Raw genomic sequence first — 13346 nt, 5'->3', positions numbered from 1 at the left:
AATAGGCTGCAAAAGCATCTAGAAAACACCGATCAGATGCCGGATACCATGTTTGGATTCCGAAAGCGCCTCGGAACGCAGGACGTGTTGCTACAAATAAAATAGGAGGTCATGAAGCAGGCCACGAGACATTCGCCCAGAGCCATTTTGGCGCTTGACCTCAAGCGCGCATTTGATAACGCCTCTCACGCCAGCGTCCTATCGAACCTCCAGGGCACCGGATGTGGAGAACGGGTTTACAATTATGTACGGGACTTCTTGACTGACCGCCAGGCGAGAATCAAAGTGGGGGAAGAGGAATCCCCTCCTGTGAAACTGGGTAGCCAGGGGACCCCCCAGGGATCCGTCTTGTCACCCCTTTTGTTCAATATGGCGCTCCTGGGCCTGTCAAAGGCGCTCAGAGCGATCGAAGGATTGGGGCATGCGCTATATGCCGACGATATCTCGCTCTGAACGACGAAAGCAGGCTCTTTAGGATGAATCCAAGACACGCTACAGGCAGCCGCAGATGTTGTGGACAAATTCGCCAAGGGGTGTGGCCTTGGATGCCCCCCATCTAATTCAGCACTGGTGATCATCCGGCCAAGGGCGCCTAAGAAACAAAAAGAGGACATAAAAGTCAGCCTAGAGGGCGAAGACATCCTCCACGCTCCAGCCCAAAAATTCTCGGACGAGTCATCCAGGCCGACAACAGGGAATCTATACCCGTTGCGAAACTTTAAAGCGCACGTCGGAACAAATCCTTCATATGCTCCGACGGGTGGTGACAAGAACCCGAGGCCTCAAGGAGAGGGACACACTTAGGCTCGTCCAAGCCTTTCTGGTAACGAGAATAACATATGTAGCACTTTACCTCCTCCTGAACAAAGCGGACACGCAGGTGCTGGACGTCATCATCCGCAAAGCCGTCAAGCAAGCTATTGGAGCTCCTATGAGCGCGTCTACATGCAAACTCTTGGAAATGGGCTTGCATAACTCGGTCGACGAGCTCATTGAGGCTCATCACGCCAATCAGAAACAAAGGCTGAGCCAAACAAAAGCGGGCAGACGCATCTTGCAGAAAATTGGCTGGAAGGCGACGCTATCTGAGGACAGAAACCAGCTGCCAGAAAAATGGCTGGAAGCCATCAAATCCAAGCCCATCCCCAAGAACATGAACCCAGCGTACCATGGTGGCAGGCGGGAGGCAAGAGCTCGTGCTCTCAACAGGCTTCTGGCAAAAGAAGGGGCTATCTTCACGGACGCCTCTATGAATGACGGCACGAACCGGTCAACAGCAACGGTGACAACCATGAAAGAGCTGCGGACGATTGCTCTGGCCCTTACTCTACCGGACAAGACCAAGGTGGTCACGGATGCCCAGCAAGCCTACAGAAGGTTCCAGAGCTGCTGGGTGTCCTGGTTGGCCCTCCGAGTGCTCAAGGAGAAAAAACCTCCGAAGGAAAGCGTAGAATTAGTGTGGGTACTGGCCCATTATGCGGTGGAGGGTAACGAGTTTGCCCACCAGCAGACCCGAGCACTGACTTACAGGGCCACGTCCACAGCAGAGGAAAAAACCAACCATTGCTTACATACAGGGAAATAACCACTTATAACAGGCACGACAGGAGGACGCTACCAGCACCCCACGCTGCACTCACTAAGGAACAACAAACTATATACCGGCAAATCCAGACATAGTCGTTTCCGTACCCCGTCTATTCAACCGCATGTTCCCAAACCAAATCGAAGAAGCTTGCCCAATCTGTAAAAAACTAGGCACTCTCCAGCACATGATAGGAGAGTGTAGGTTTAGCCCGAAGCACCCGCCCCCCTTACCCGAGTCTCACCCCACCAACCCCACTCTACCCTTTAACGAGAGATGGAGGATCTTGCTGACCAGCCCCGCCATGGAGGATCAGCTACTACTGGTCACCAGGGGCCAGGCGGCAAGAGCAGCATATGGATTCCCGTGAACAGGGAACCACCTCCGTCCAGTTTGGAGTTCGCAACGAACGACTGTTAAAGTTTCTTCTCTTTCTCAAAGATGCTTTCCTCCACAAGCAGTACTGTATGACGGTCTTTGCTCTTGAAAAGGCGTACGATACTGCTTGGCGGTACGGCACCCTCAGCGACTTGAAGTCCTTTGGCATGTCGGGTAACATGATGAACACGCTTGGCAGTTACCTGTCTGAAAGAACGTTTCGCGTGCGAGTTTAAACTGCACTCTCTAGAGTTCGTGTGCAGGAAAACGGTGTGCCGCAAGGTGGAGTTTTCAGTTGCACTTTGTTTATTGTAAAAATGAACTCTCTTCGGAAGGCGCTGCCGCCAACCATTTCCTGCTCAATCTATGTAGAAGACGTGCAATTATACTTTAAGTCTTGTAACCTGTCTATCTGCGAGCGCCAAGTCCAGCTTGGTGTTAACAAGCTAGCTGGCTGGGCAGATAGCAACGGTTTTAAATTTAACGCAGCCAAGTGTACTTGTGTTTTGTTTTCAAAAAGGCGTGGCATTCGGCCGGATCCAGACATCAAACTCAATGGTGTCTCAATTCCAGTCAGAAATGAACACAAGTTTTTAGGTGCAGTCTTTGACGAAAAGCTCTCGTTCATTCCACATATAAAACAACTTAAACATAAATGCTTATAGGCTATGAATATACTGAAGGTTTTCTCCCACTCTTCATATGGTGCTGACAAACAACTTCTTTTACATGTTTTTACTAGCCTGATAGGTTCACGATTCGACTATGGAAGTGTTGTTTATGGGTGGGCAAGTAAGACATCACTGAAAATGCTGGACCCCATCTGGGGCTACGGCAGGCATGTGGCGCTTTCCGAACTAGCCCGGTCGAAAGCCTCTATGTGGACTGTAACAGGTGGAACCTACAACGTCAGCGAGCACACACAGATCTCCTTTTTTTGCTTTTAAAATTTCATCTATGCCACACCATCCTTTCAAATCAGGTTTTTATGATACGTCTATGACTGCACTAATCCTAAACCAACCATCGTTCTCTGCGCCCTTCTCTTACAGAGTTAGAGAGTGTGATGATGTCAGGGTTCGGTGTTAATGAACAACGAGACGACACACACTTGATGGCCAGAGATAGAGAAGCAACACGTGGTTCCACATTACGAAAGAACTACATTTAGGAACAGACAGATGGAGGACAAAAACTACAGGAAAAAAACTAAGGAGTAAGGTCCTACTCGCTCTGGTCCTACATCAACCACAAATACCAAGCTAGGCAAATAAACCCTCAAGCTCACAGTTTATGCTGCCTCGTAGAGCTCTCAGGGTCCGGCGAGCATCGACCATCTAGAAGGGGCGAGAGCCGAAGTCGATGTTGTCGCAGCCGTAGTGGACAGATGTGGCGCAATGGCACCGAAGCCTTTGCCTTGATTTGCTGTAGCAACGGACGGCCCGGCACAGTGGAAGGCCCTGAAGACGTGCCGGCTCCAAAGAGGTGGCCCGAACCAGGTGGCACGAACCAAGTGGCACTAACTAAGGCTGCCTGGCGCACAGCACCGGTGCTTCGGTATGCGGGAGGGCAAGTGATCAGCCCGACGACGTGGCGGCCCCCGCAGGACGCAACGACGGTTAGACTACCCGGTGAAAATCTCGGGTGCACGGAGATGGACGGGTGCCCGGCTTTACAGCGCGGGCCCCGCTGTGCCGGCAGGAGCTGTCGACGTCCCGGCTCTACGGCGCGGTCGCCGTGACTTGGGTGCGTGCTCTCGCTGCGCCAGGTCGCGTTTGATGAGCAGCCCTTCGCTCCAGCCGGTCTTGCGTTCTGTCACCCGACGTCTTCCTCCTCTTCCACCCCCTTCTTCCTTTATGGCGCATACCCACGTTAGGGAGATTGGCCTTGTTATTCCCGGTTCCTTCGTCATCCTGGTATCCTTTTCCTGGTATCATCACACTACCCCCGACTTTAAAAAGTTTTTGAGGTGAAGACACACAAACTTTCGAAAAAAATGGTACCAGGAATATAAGTCCTATAACACTACAGTCCAAGCTACTAAAAGGGTCCTTAAAGTACTAGTCTAGATCGGTAGTAATGTCTCTAAATGGTAACAAAATGTTAGTTCACGTACAGTGAAGCACAGTTCAGTTTTGGTCCACCAAAATAGGATATCCACTGCAATGATTCTAAATACCAACTTTTTTTTTTGGACTAGCCAGGATTCTTCAAGTACCCAGTTGACCGACTGTGTAAACTTAAACCTTTCCGCAGTCAAACTGAACGTTTCATTCCAGGATTAGTACCATTTTTTCCAGTTGGTTATTTCTTATTTTCTCTTTCGCCTATATTTCCAACAATGCTGCCCATGAAAATTCATGGCGTGCTGACCGCTCCGATGACAATTTTCTCTGTGCTTGCAGGTATTTCCTGCACGGTTAACTAGCTTGAATGAAGTTTTGAGGGTGACAGTTTTCTTCAGTTCTTTTTTGTCAGTGCTTTGTGCCGCTGAACGAGAACGTCTTATTGCACAACTGAAAAACTTCTGAGAATCAGCGTTAGAGCTTCCCGGGCTTTGCATCAGCGAAGGGTTATTTCTTGCGGAGCTTATCTCGCGCATTTGTCTGATGTTAGCTTTGCATTTTATACGCTTCGGTCTCCTAAAATGCAGTGAACAAAAGTCATACACCTGTTTTCTTTTGGAAATTGCCCCTCTTGGGTCCGGCTTGAAAATTAGGTGCTCTCTTTTGCTTTCGACCAAGCGAAGCGTTTTCCTTTTCCTAATTTTCCGCTTACGAGGTTTAACCAGAGCCGGTCGAACCAAAGACACCGTTTCGCGGTCATCGGAACCAGGCAGTGATTCGACGACGTCTGGAGGAGAAAAATCGGCTTGGTTACTGGTTGCAACCTCAGCTACAGCATTTTCTACTAAGACCTCAGGTAGCAGCGTGTCCTCGTTTGTTAGCGGGGTACATCGTTCGCATTTAACAGGTGGTACAAGAGGCAAAGATCCATCCTCAAGACTCAACTTGGGTAAAGCCAGTTTAGATTCTGCGTCTAGTGGCACAGGTGAGTCTTTTGTAGCTTCTACGACATTCTCAGGCGAATTTACACCACCATTTCCTATGGTTGCGCATGCCTCACGAGCTCTTATCTGCCGCAGTAATTCTTCCCGCTGCGCTATAATTTCCGCAAGCTGCCGTTCTTGCTCTGCTTTCAGTGCTGCCCTTTCAGCCTTTCGCTGGGCATCAAGCTTTGAGCGTTCGGCCTCCACCCATGCACGAAGTTCGGAATCCCTCAAGCCTAGCTGTTTGCCAGCAGCGATTAGATCCTGGAGCACCGTGATGCCATCCATCTCCGCCAATCTCGTGTGCTGGTCTCGTTACCTCTCTAGATGTTATTGAGAGGTCCTGTCGCGGACGCCAATAGTGATGATGTCAGGGTTCGGTGTTAATGAACAACGAGACGACACACACTTGATGGCCAGAGATAGAGAAGCAACACGTGGTTCCATATTACGAAAGAACTACATTTAGGAACAGACAGATGGAGGTCAAAAACTACAGGAAAAAAACTAAGGCGTAAGGTCCTACTCGCTCTGGTCCTACATCAACCACAAATACCAAGCTAGGCAAATAAACCCACAAGCTCACAGTTTATGCTGCCTGGTAGAGCTCTCAGGGTCTGGCGAGCATCGACCATCTAGAAGGGGCGAGAGCCGAAGTCAATATTGTCGCAGCCGTCGTGGACAGATGTGGCGCAATGGCGCCGAAGCCGTTGCCTTGATTTGCTGTAGCAACGGACGGCCCGGCACAGTGGAAGGCCCTGAAGACGTGCCGGCTCCAAAGAGGTGGCCCGAACCAGGTGGCACGAACCAAGTGGCACTAACCAAGGCTGCCTGGCGCACAGCACGGGTGCTTCGGTATGCGGGAGGGCAAGTGATCCACCCTACGACGTGGCGGCCCCCGCAGGACGGAATGAGGGTTAGACTACCCAGTGAAAAACTCGGGTGCCCGGAGATGGACGGGTGCCCGGCCCTACAGCGCGGGCCCCGCTGTGCCGGCAGGAGCTGTCGACGTCCCGGCTCTACGGCGCGGTCGCCGTGACTTGGGTGCGTGCTCTCGCTGCGCCAGGTCGCGTTCGATGAGCAGCCCTTCGCTCCAGCCGGTCTTGCATTCTGTCACCCGACGTCTTCCTCCTCTTCCACCCCGTTCTTACTTTATGGCGCATACCCACGTTAGAGAGATTGGCCTTGTTATGCCCGTTTCCTTCGTCATCCTGGTATCCTTTTCCTGGTATCATCACAGAGAGAAAGCGTCAGAGCTTTCTGTCTCCATTTTAAACACCATACAATGTTCTCAAACCGATTTTATAGCACCATAGCATCTCCGCCCTGTCCTATGCGACACATCTTTCACACATATAGATAAAAACCGAGCTTCCTCAAGTGCAATTCTGCAGCACTTCTTGTATTTGCAGCAGAAGTATCAATTTTCTGAATTTTAGACGGACGCCTCTAAAACGCCACCTCTCTGTCCTGCGCGGCGCATGGGCCCGGCCTTAATGTCACTAGAACTCTTAATAGTAATACCAGTATCTTTACGGCAGAGGCTCATGGTGTACTTCTTGTTGTTAATCATATCGTTCAAAGTTACATCCCACAATCCATTTAATATACAGACTCCCTCAGTGTCGTGCGGGCATTGTCGTCAACAAAGTCTTCAAAAAATCACGTTGTAAATCTAATATTCAAGGGTATTATGTCTGTGTATGTCCACAAATTTGAACTAGTCCTTTGCTGGGTCCCTGGCCACGGTGGTATAGCCGGGAACGAAGCAGCGGATCGAATGGCTGCTGCTGCTACACTCTTGAATACTGTAGACATAACCACATAACCCTACACCGACGTGAAACCGCACATCAGACAACTTCGCAAAATATGGCAAACACACTGGAGCGAACAAACAGACAACAAGTTACACGTAATAAAACCACACTTGGGACCATACACCACCGACACACGCACTAGATACACTGAAGTCGCCTTAGCTAGATTACGGATAGGGCACACTCATGCAACACACTCGCACCTTCTCACTGGATCTCCAAGACCTCTGTGCCGCAGGTGCGGAGAGGCCCTATCCGTAATGCACATCCTCATACAATGTAAGGCACTCGACACTACATGACGCAAACACTTCCCTCAACTACACACACGACATATTCCACCACACCCATCATACTTCTAAGGAGATGATGGCATGTTTTCTCTTCAGTGCACGTTTAGGTTCCTATCAGAAGCTCAGTTTTTACAACTCATCTCATACCACCCATAGCTTTACCCTGGTCCTATACCCCAACCACATTATTTATCCTTTAACCACTCTTGTTCTTCTCCCTGGCCCTTTACACCATCCGTGCTCATAGTTTTAACTGATTTTATTTCGTGTTCTCTACTCATTAAATCACTTTGTGTTTGGCGCTCTTTGCCCATGTCGGCATTGCGCCAATAAAATCAAACCATCATCATCATCAACAAGCCATCTGCATTGTTAACGGGGTGCGTGTTCATAAAGCCTACACTACTGCATGGCGTTAAAAATGCGGGGGGAATCTACGTCTCCTCAAATTCCTAGGCGCATGCTGATCAGTTATTTATAATCCTGTCGATCAAGCTGATTTGAGACGCATCTTCCTCGAATGGTGGTCGCCGCTCGTGGTCATGCTGGAGCCAATCGGTTGCCAGGCTTCGCTGCCATCTGCCATGGAGGAGATACGTCGCCACAGTGACTTCGTGAGGGAACCCGTTACAAGGGGTGTAGCTGCAATTCAGTCGTTGCTACATGATCCAGACGCACCGACCGAGCAGATCCACTCGTACCTCTGCGCCGTCAAAAGCAGGTGTGAGTAAATTAAGGAAATGAAGGCTCGTGACCAGCGCGCCAAGAAGACCATAGATGTGTACCAGTTAGAAACCGACTTCTTCACTAGCTTTGAATACAATGGAAAGATCACCTTGACCCGCTATCACGTCACCTTCGCCAGACCCTCCGCTGGTCCTTTGCTAGTTGCTGCTTAACGTACGGTAGCGCCGAGCCCTGATTTCGCCGACACCCGTCACAGAAAGACCGCTGCGCTCCCTGCTGACAGCAAGACAACGGTGGAAGCCGAAGGGTGACAAACGTACACGATGTGTGTGAGCCCCACGCCTGTGATCTAGACGTCTGCACACCTGTCGAGAATTCCACTCACCCGAAGCAATGAGCTAAGCTCGCAAATGATACCCTCGACGGACAACTAGGTATGCCTAGCAGCCCACCTAGCGATGACTGCGTCGTCCACGTAAACGCTGAAGAATGTAACCTCTGAAATGACACCTTGACTACGCTGTATAATGATGTGGCCGACAAGTAACCGCCCAACCTAATATTTTTCGGCTGTTCAGACGTCGCGCCCCTCGTGGAGGTTTCTTGCCAAAACTCCTCATGCGTGCCGTCGCGAGATAGAGCCATTCGAAGTTGCACGCCGGTGGCCGTTCTGCTCCCGGCGCTGGAATTTCCAGTGGAACCACGCTACTAAAACAAATATTCGCGATATCTCAAAAAACTTCTAGAAACAACGCTCTTTAGGTCTTTAAAAAAGCAAAGCTGTATTGCTAAGTTTTTCTGCTCACTTCCCTGCATATTGGCGAATGAAAATAGCTTCACTACAACCCTGTGATATAAATTTCTTGTTTGCTTTTCTCACCACCTTTCACTCTTTTCCCCTCAGGATTGGCTACCAGCATACTAAACACCGTGACGGCTTGCTAAAACTAGTCATTATTTGCCGCTCTTCGATTCCACAGGCTTTCTACTAACCCTTTTGTTACTTTTGATCTTTGAACCTTGTCATAAGGGGTAGCTGCCACGGCTGCTTGTCGAATGATAACGAACAGTTTTTTCCAGCTATAGAAATATACTTGCAAAGTTTCATTTTTAATAAAAATGGACAACGTGTATCATGCATTGAAGTCATGTGTGATATTTGCTTTTCTGTGGCAAGAATGTGGCCAAGTATGAAAACTGGCACTACATTTGGTCGTTTAGAGACGCATCACCTCTATAAACATCTGGTTCAATAATACTTTCACCTTTGGCCCGGGCGGACGAGTCAAGCGACAAAGGGGGAGCGACACGGACATACAGACGAAAACGTGCTCCTTTATTCTACCTAAAAATGTCCCTTTTTAACACTTAACAAAAAAAAAGGAAAGCGAGTCGGGTTTGATTTATTATGCTCAAACAAGCAGCCCGCTTCGAGAACAGTCGTAAAGTGCACCTGCACTAGTCATCCCTTCTAGGCTCATGTATTGGCGCTACGCTAAAAAGGTTCCCTGATGTGGTCAAGGATTAGTGCTTTGCGGACTGAAATACAGTCAATAATATGAAAGGAAACGACACACCATAAAAGGAGAAAAACTTTTGTTGGGGGGGGGGCTTTTGCACGAACGACAACGGGTAATATTCTCCAAGGCATACACAACAGTTCGAGAACATGTATTTTAACTCACACGCACCTATTTTGAGAAATGAATCACTAATATTTCCAACTAAATGAACGTCAGATCCGTGAATAGTGTAACTTGCCCTAATTATTTTAAATATTGTATTTAAAAACATATTAGTAGAAATTAAGAAGAAGAAATGGACGTGGGCAGGGCATGTAACGCGAAGGCAAGATAACCGCTGGTCATTAAGGTTAACAGAATGGATCTCTAGAGAAGGGAAACGTTGCAGGGGGCGGCAGAAAGTTAGATGGTCAAATGAGACCAAGAGGTTTGCGGGGATAAATTGGTCACAGTTGGCACAGGACCGAGGTAATTGGAGAATATTGGGAGAGGCCTTTGCCCTGTAGAGGGCATAGATATGCTGGTGATGATGATGATAATGATGATTAATATGATGATGATGCTGATGATTTTGTACCCACTGCTTACACCCTTTGTATTTTAGGGAGACAATAGTTTTGAATCCAATATTTGAGCGATGTGCGACATTCTAACAGTAAACTCTGAATACCTGAGAAAAAATAGCGTATATATATTCAGCAACAAATTGCTAATGCGGATTGACGGTTTTTATTTCCTTTTTGTACCACGTACGTATTTTTGTCAGGAGACGTCAGACAACGAGCTGCCCGTAAAAAGCTGTTTATTTTTGGGCATCAACGACGTCTCAAAAAAGATTCCTGGACACGTCATGTAGTTCGTTAGCACATACACCACATTTTCAACATTAAAATACTAACCCCTTAACGAAGGTGCTGCTTCAATATTTGTGCAACTTGATAATTTTCTGCTTGAAGAATATATATGTACGTACAACCTATTCGCTATATAAACACCAACTTGCACATAAATAAAAAATATGGTGTTTTTGTATGGTTTGTTCTGGAGAAATGCAACCATCAAACAAATCGCATTGCCCTCTCTTTCTAAGTGTAGGTGAATAAACACAAAGCACTTTATTCACACGATATGTGAGCGCCATCGGCATAAATAGAAAAATACACGGTTGGTCGCAATTCTTCTATAATCCGTAATTTTACAATAACTGTATTGCACAAAAACAATCGTTGTACACTACTTTTGGGCAAGCCATTATCATAGACGCAAGCCGGAACGCGTCAAAACTGTAATACAAACTCTTAAATGTAATTTGTAAACGTCGTCATCAAGTTGCCCTATGAAACAAATGAATTCAAGTCACTGATCATTTCGCAACACCAATCTTTGTCCTATGCCCCAAAATAATTTTTTTGATCACTCAAACCACAAACCTCACTGGTAGCTTTTGATAGTACCAGTGTGACCAACTTTTAAATGTTTTTATGCTCCTTACAAAAAACTTGGATAGGCAGCTTTTCATAGCAATGAGAATTAAAAGGGGGCGGGTGGTGTAATGATAACTTCCCTCCTTAGAAAAACACCTTGATGACATTCATGTAGGAACTGAGAAGGTGTCTCGAAAGTCATATTTTGCTGTGTAGGTTTAGAAGTTGTTCGATCGTGTCTCCGTGCCAGTGTTTAATACACGGGATGTATTACTGTTTTGCCCCTGTAAATGAGGTCTCGCAAGTGTTTAATGATGCCCTTTCTTAAGAAAGCAATATGGAGGGGTGCAATAGTCTCTAGCAAACCTTGTCTACCCAGGGGCCTATTATCAAAGACTATTGTTTGCTCTATGAAGGAGTTAGTGCACTCCAAAGATTTCGACACATTTATTAAGTGCGATGCAATTACTTAAGCGCATTTCTAAGTCTGTTTCCTCTTGTGCTGCAAGTAGGACTTGCTACGTGTCTGTGGATATTTATTTTTATCAATCAGCACTTACACAAACTTTATAAATTTGAAGAGGGAAAAAGTAAATGGAGGTAGGTGGTAGGTGATTGAAACAGATAAAGTATTGCGAAATCTTTATCTGTGCCATTGACCTACCACTTTCTCCCGTTGGCTTTCCGGGGATTTCTGGACTACCAACCCTTGCTCTGTCATATTTATATATAAATAAATAATTAAATATATATATATATATATATATATATATATATATGTGCGTGTGTGTGTGTGTGTATTCGCACGATAAACGGGTTTGGAAATGAGGGGCTCGGTAGAAAATACAGAAAGAAATGCCGGGAGTCTACCACGCCAAAGAAGGCATAAAGGAATGGTTAGACGGTTTTTTACCGTTAGTGAGGTTACATAATTTTTTTAATAATTACGTAAGAAAGAAAGAAAACCACGCGCCCAGAGTGGGTTCCGAACCCACGCCTTTTGATAAATATTATATATATATATATATATATATATATATATATATATATATATATATATATATATATATATATATATATATATATATATATATATATATATATATATATATATATATATATATATATATATATATATATTTACACTGCTCCGAACCATGTGCAAGTTTATTGTTTGTTTTTGCTGCCCGGCCATACCCGGCTGTGTTATAAGCAGAATGTCTCGCCCTAAACGTCACTAGCCCACAATGATCTTCTTTGATCTAAAACGTTGTAGATATAAATCGACGGTTCCAGAAGCACTCGCGCCAAAAGATAAACCTGCAGAGCAGACGCCATGGTATTCGAATCACCGAAACCAGTTTACGCACGTCAATTTGTTCATTGCTGTATCGCCGGCTTGTATGCTTTGAGTAGTTAGGGGAGCACAAGTTCGCCCCACAAAACTTGTTTTTTTTAAGACAATTGCGTCGTCTTTGGCAACGTGACATCTGGTCGAGGTGCGGGGTACATGCACCCTCAACCCTCTTCAAGTCGTCAAGCCAGCCGAACTCGTGTCATCGCCGACAGCAAGGCCTAAAGCCGGTCTTTAGACTACTGCCAGATAAATTGAAGGCTGAAGACGTCACGGCCTTTGCCATAAACAACGCATCCACGATGACCACAAGCCATCTTGTAGTTCTGCAGCAACTCCGGGAACCAGCATCATTTTATGGATCACCCACGAAAGATCCTGAGGACTGATTGGAGAAAGTGGAGCGTGTTCAGATCATTAGCAGGTGGGATGACGAAAAAACGTTTCGGAATCTCTTATTCTCTTTGGAGGATGCAGCTCGAACTTGGTTCGAGAACAACGAAACCTCTTTGACTGACTGGCCTATCTTCAAGACCGAATTCCTTAAAACGCTCGCCACCGTCGTGTGAAAGGAACGAGCTGCACTTTTGCTAAAAATGCGCACGCAACACCAAACCGAAGGGGCAGTGATCTTTGTTGAGGAGATAAAGAGGTTGTTTCGACGTGCGCATCCGCAGATGACAGAGGAAAAGAAACTAAGGTTACTCATGCGAGGGGTAAAGCAGGAGCCTTTTGCTCGCCTTTTCCGCAACCCTCCTTAGACGGTGACGGAATTCGCGTCTGAGGTGGCCGCGATGAAGAAGACGCTGGAAGTTCGAGCGAAGCAGTAACATCGCCCGGTCAACGCGCTGGTTTCCGAGACGATCCTTGACGGGGCTACAAGACCTGACACACTGCGCGAGACCATCCGAGCAGTGGTCAGGGAGGAGCTTCCGAAGATTTTCCGATGACGCCGCAACTTCAAGTGGCTTCTCTGACTGACGTCATCCGCGAAGAGGTTCAACACGCTTTGGGAACTTCTATGCTAACCGAGGCACACCGGGAGCCGCAGGCGATGACCTATTCCATGGCTCTTAGTGGACTCCGCCTTGCTCTAGCTCGTCTACAAGAAGCTGCTACGTACCGCCGTCTACTCTCGGCGCCGTCCCCCTGTCACCGCCATCCACCATACCGCCATCCACAGCCCAAAACCAGACGCCAAGAAAGACCGACGTTTGGCGAACCACCGATAAT

Source organism: Haemaphysalis longicornis, unplaced genomic scaffold (assembly GCF_048455015.1).
Source record: "Haemaphysalis longicornis isolate Haplotype H1 unplaced genomic scaffold, Haemaphysalis longicornis Haplotype H1 scaffold_6, whole genome shotgun sequence".
Classification (NCBI taxonomy): Eukaryota; Metazoa; Arthropoda; class Arachnida; order Ixodida; family Ixodidae; genus Haemaphysalis; species Haemaphysalis longicornis.
Note: the sequence above shows the minus strand (reverse complement) of the source record.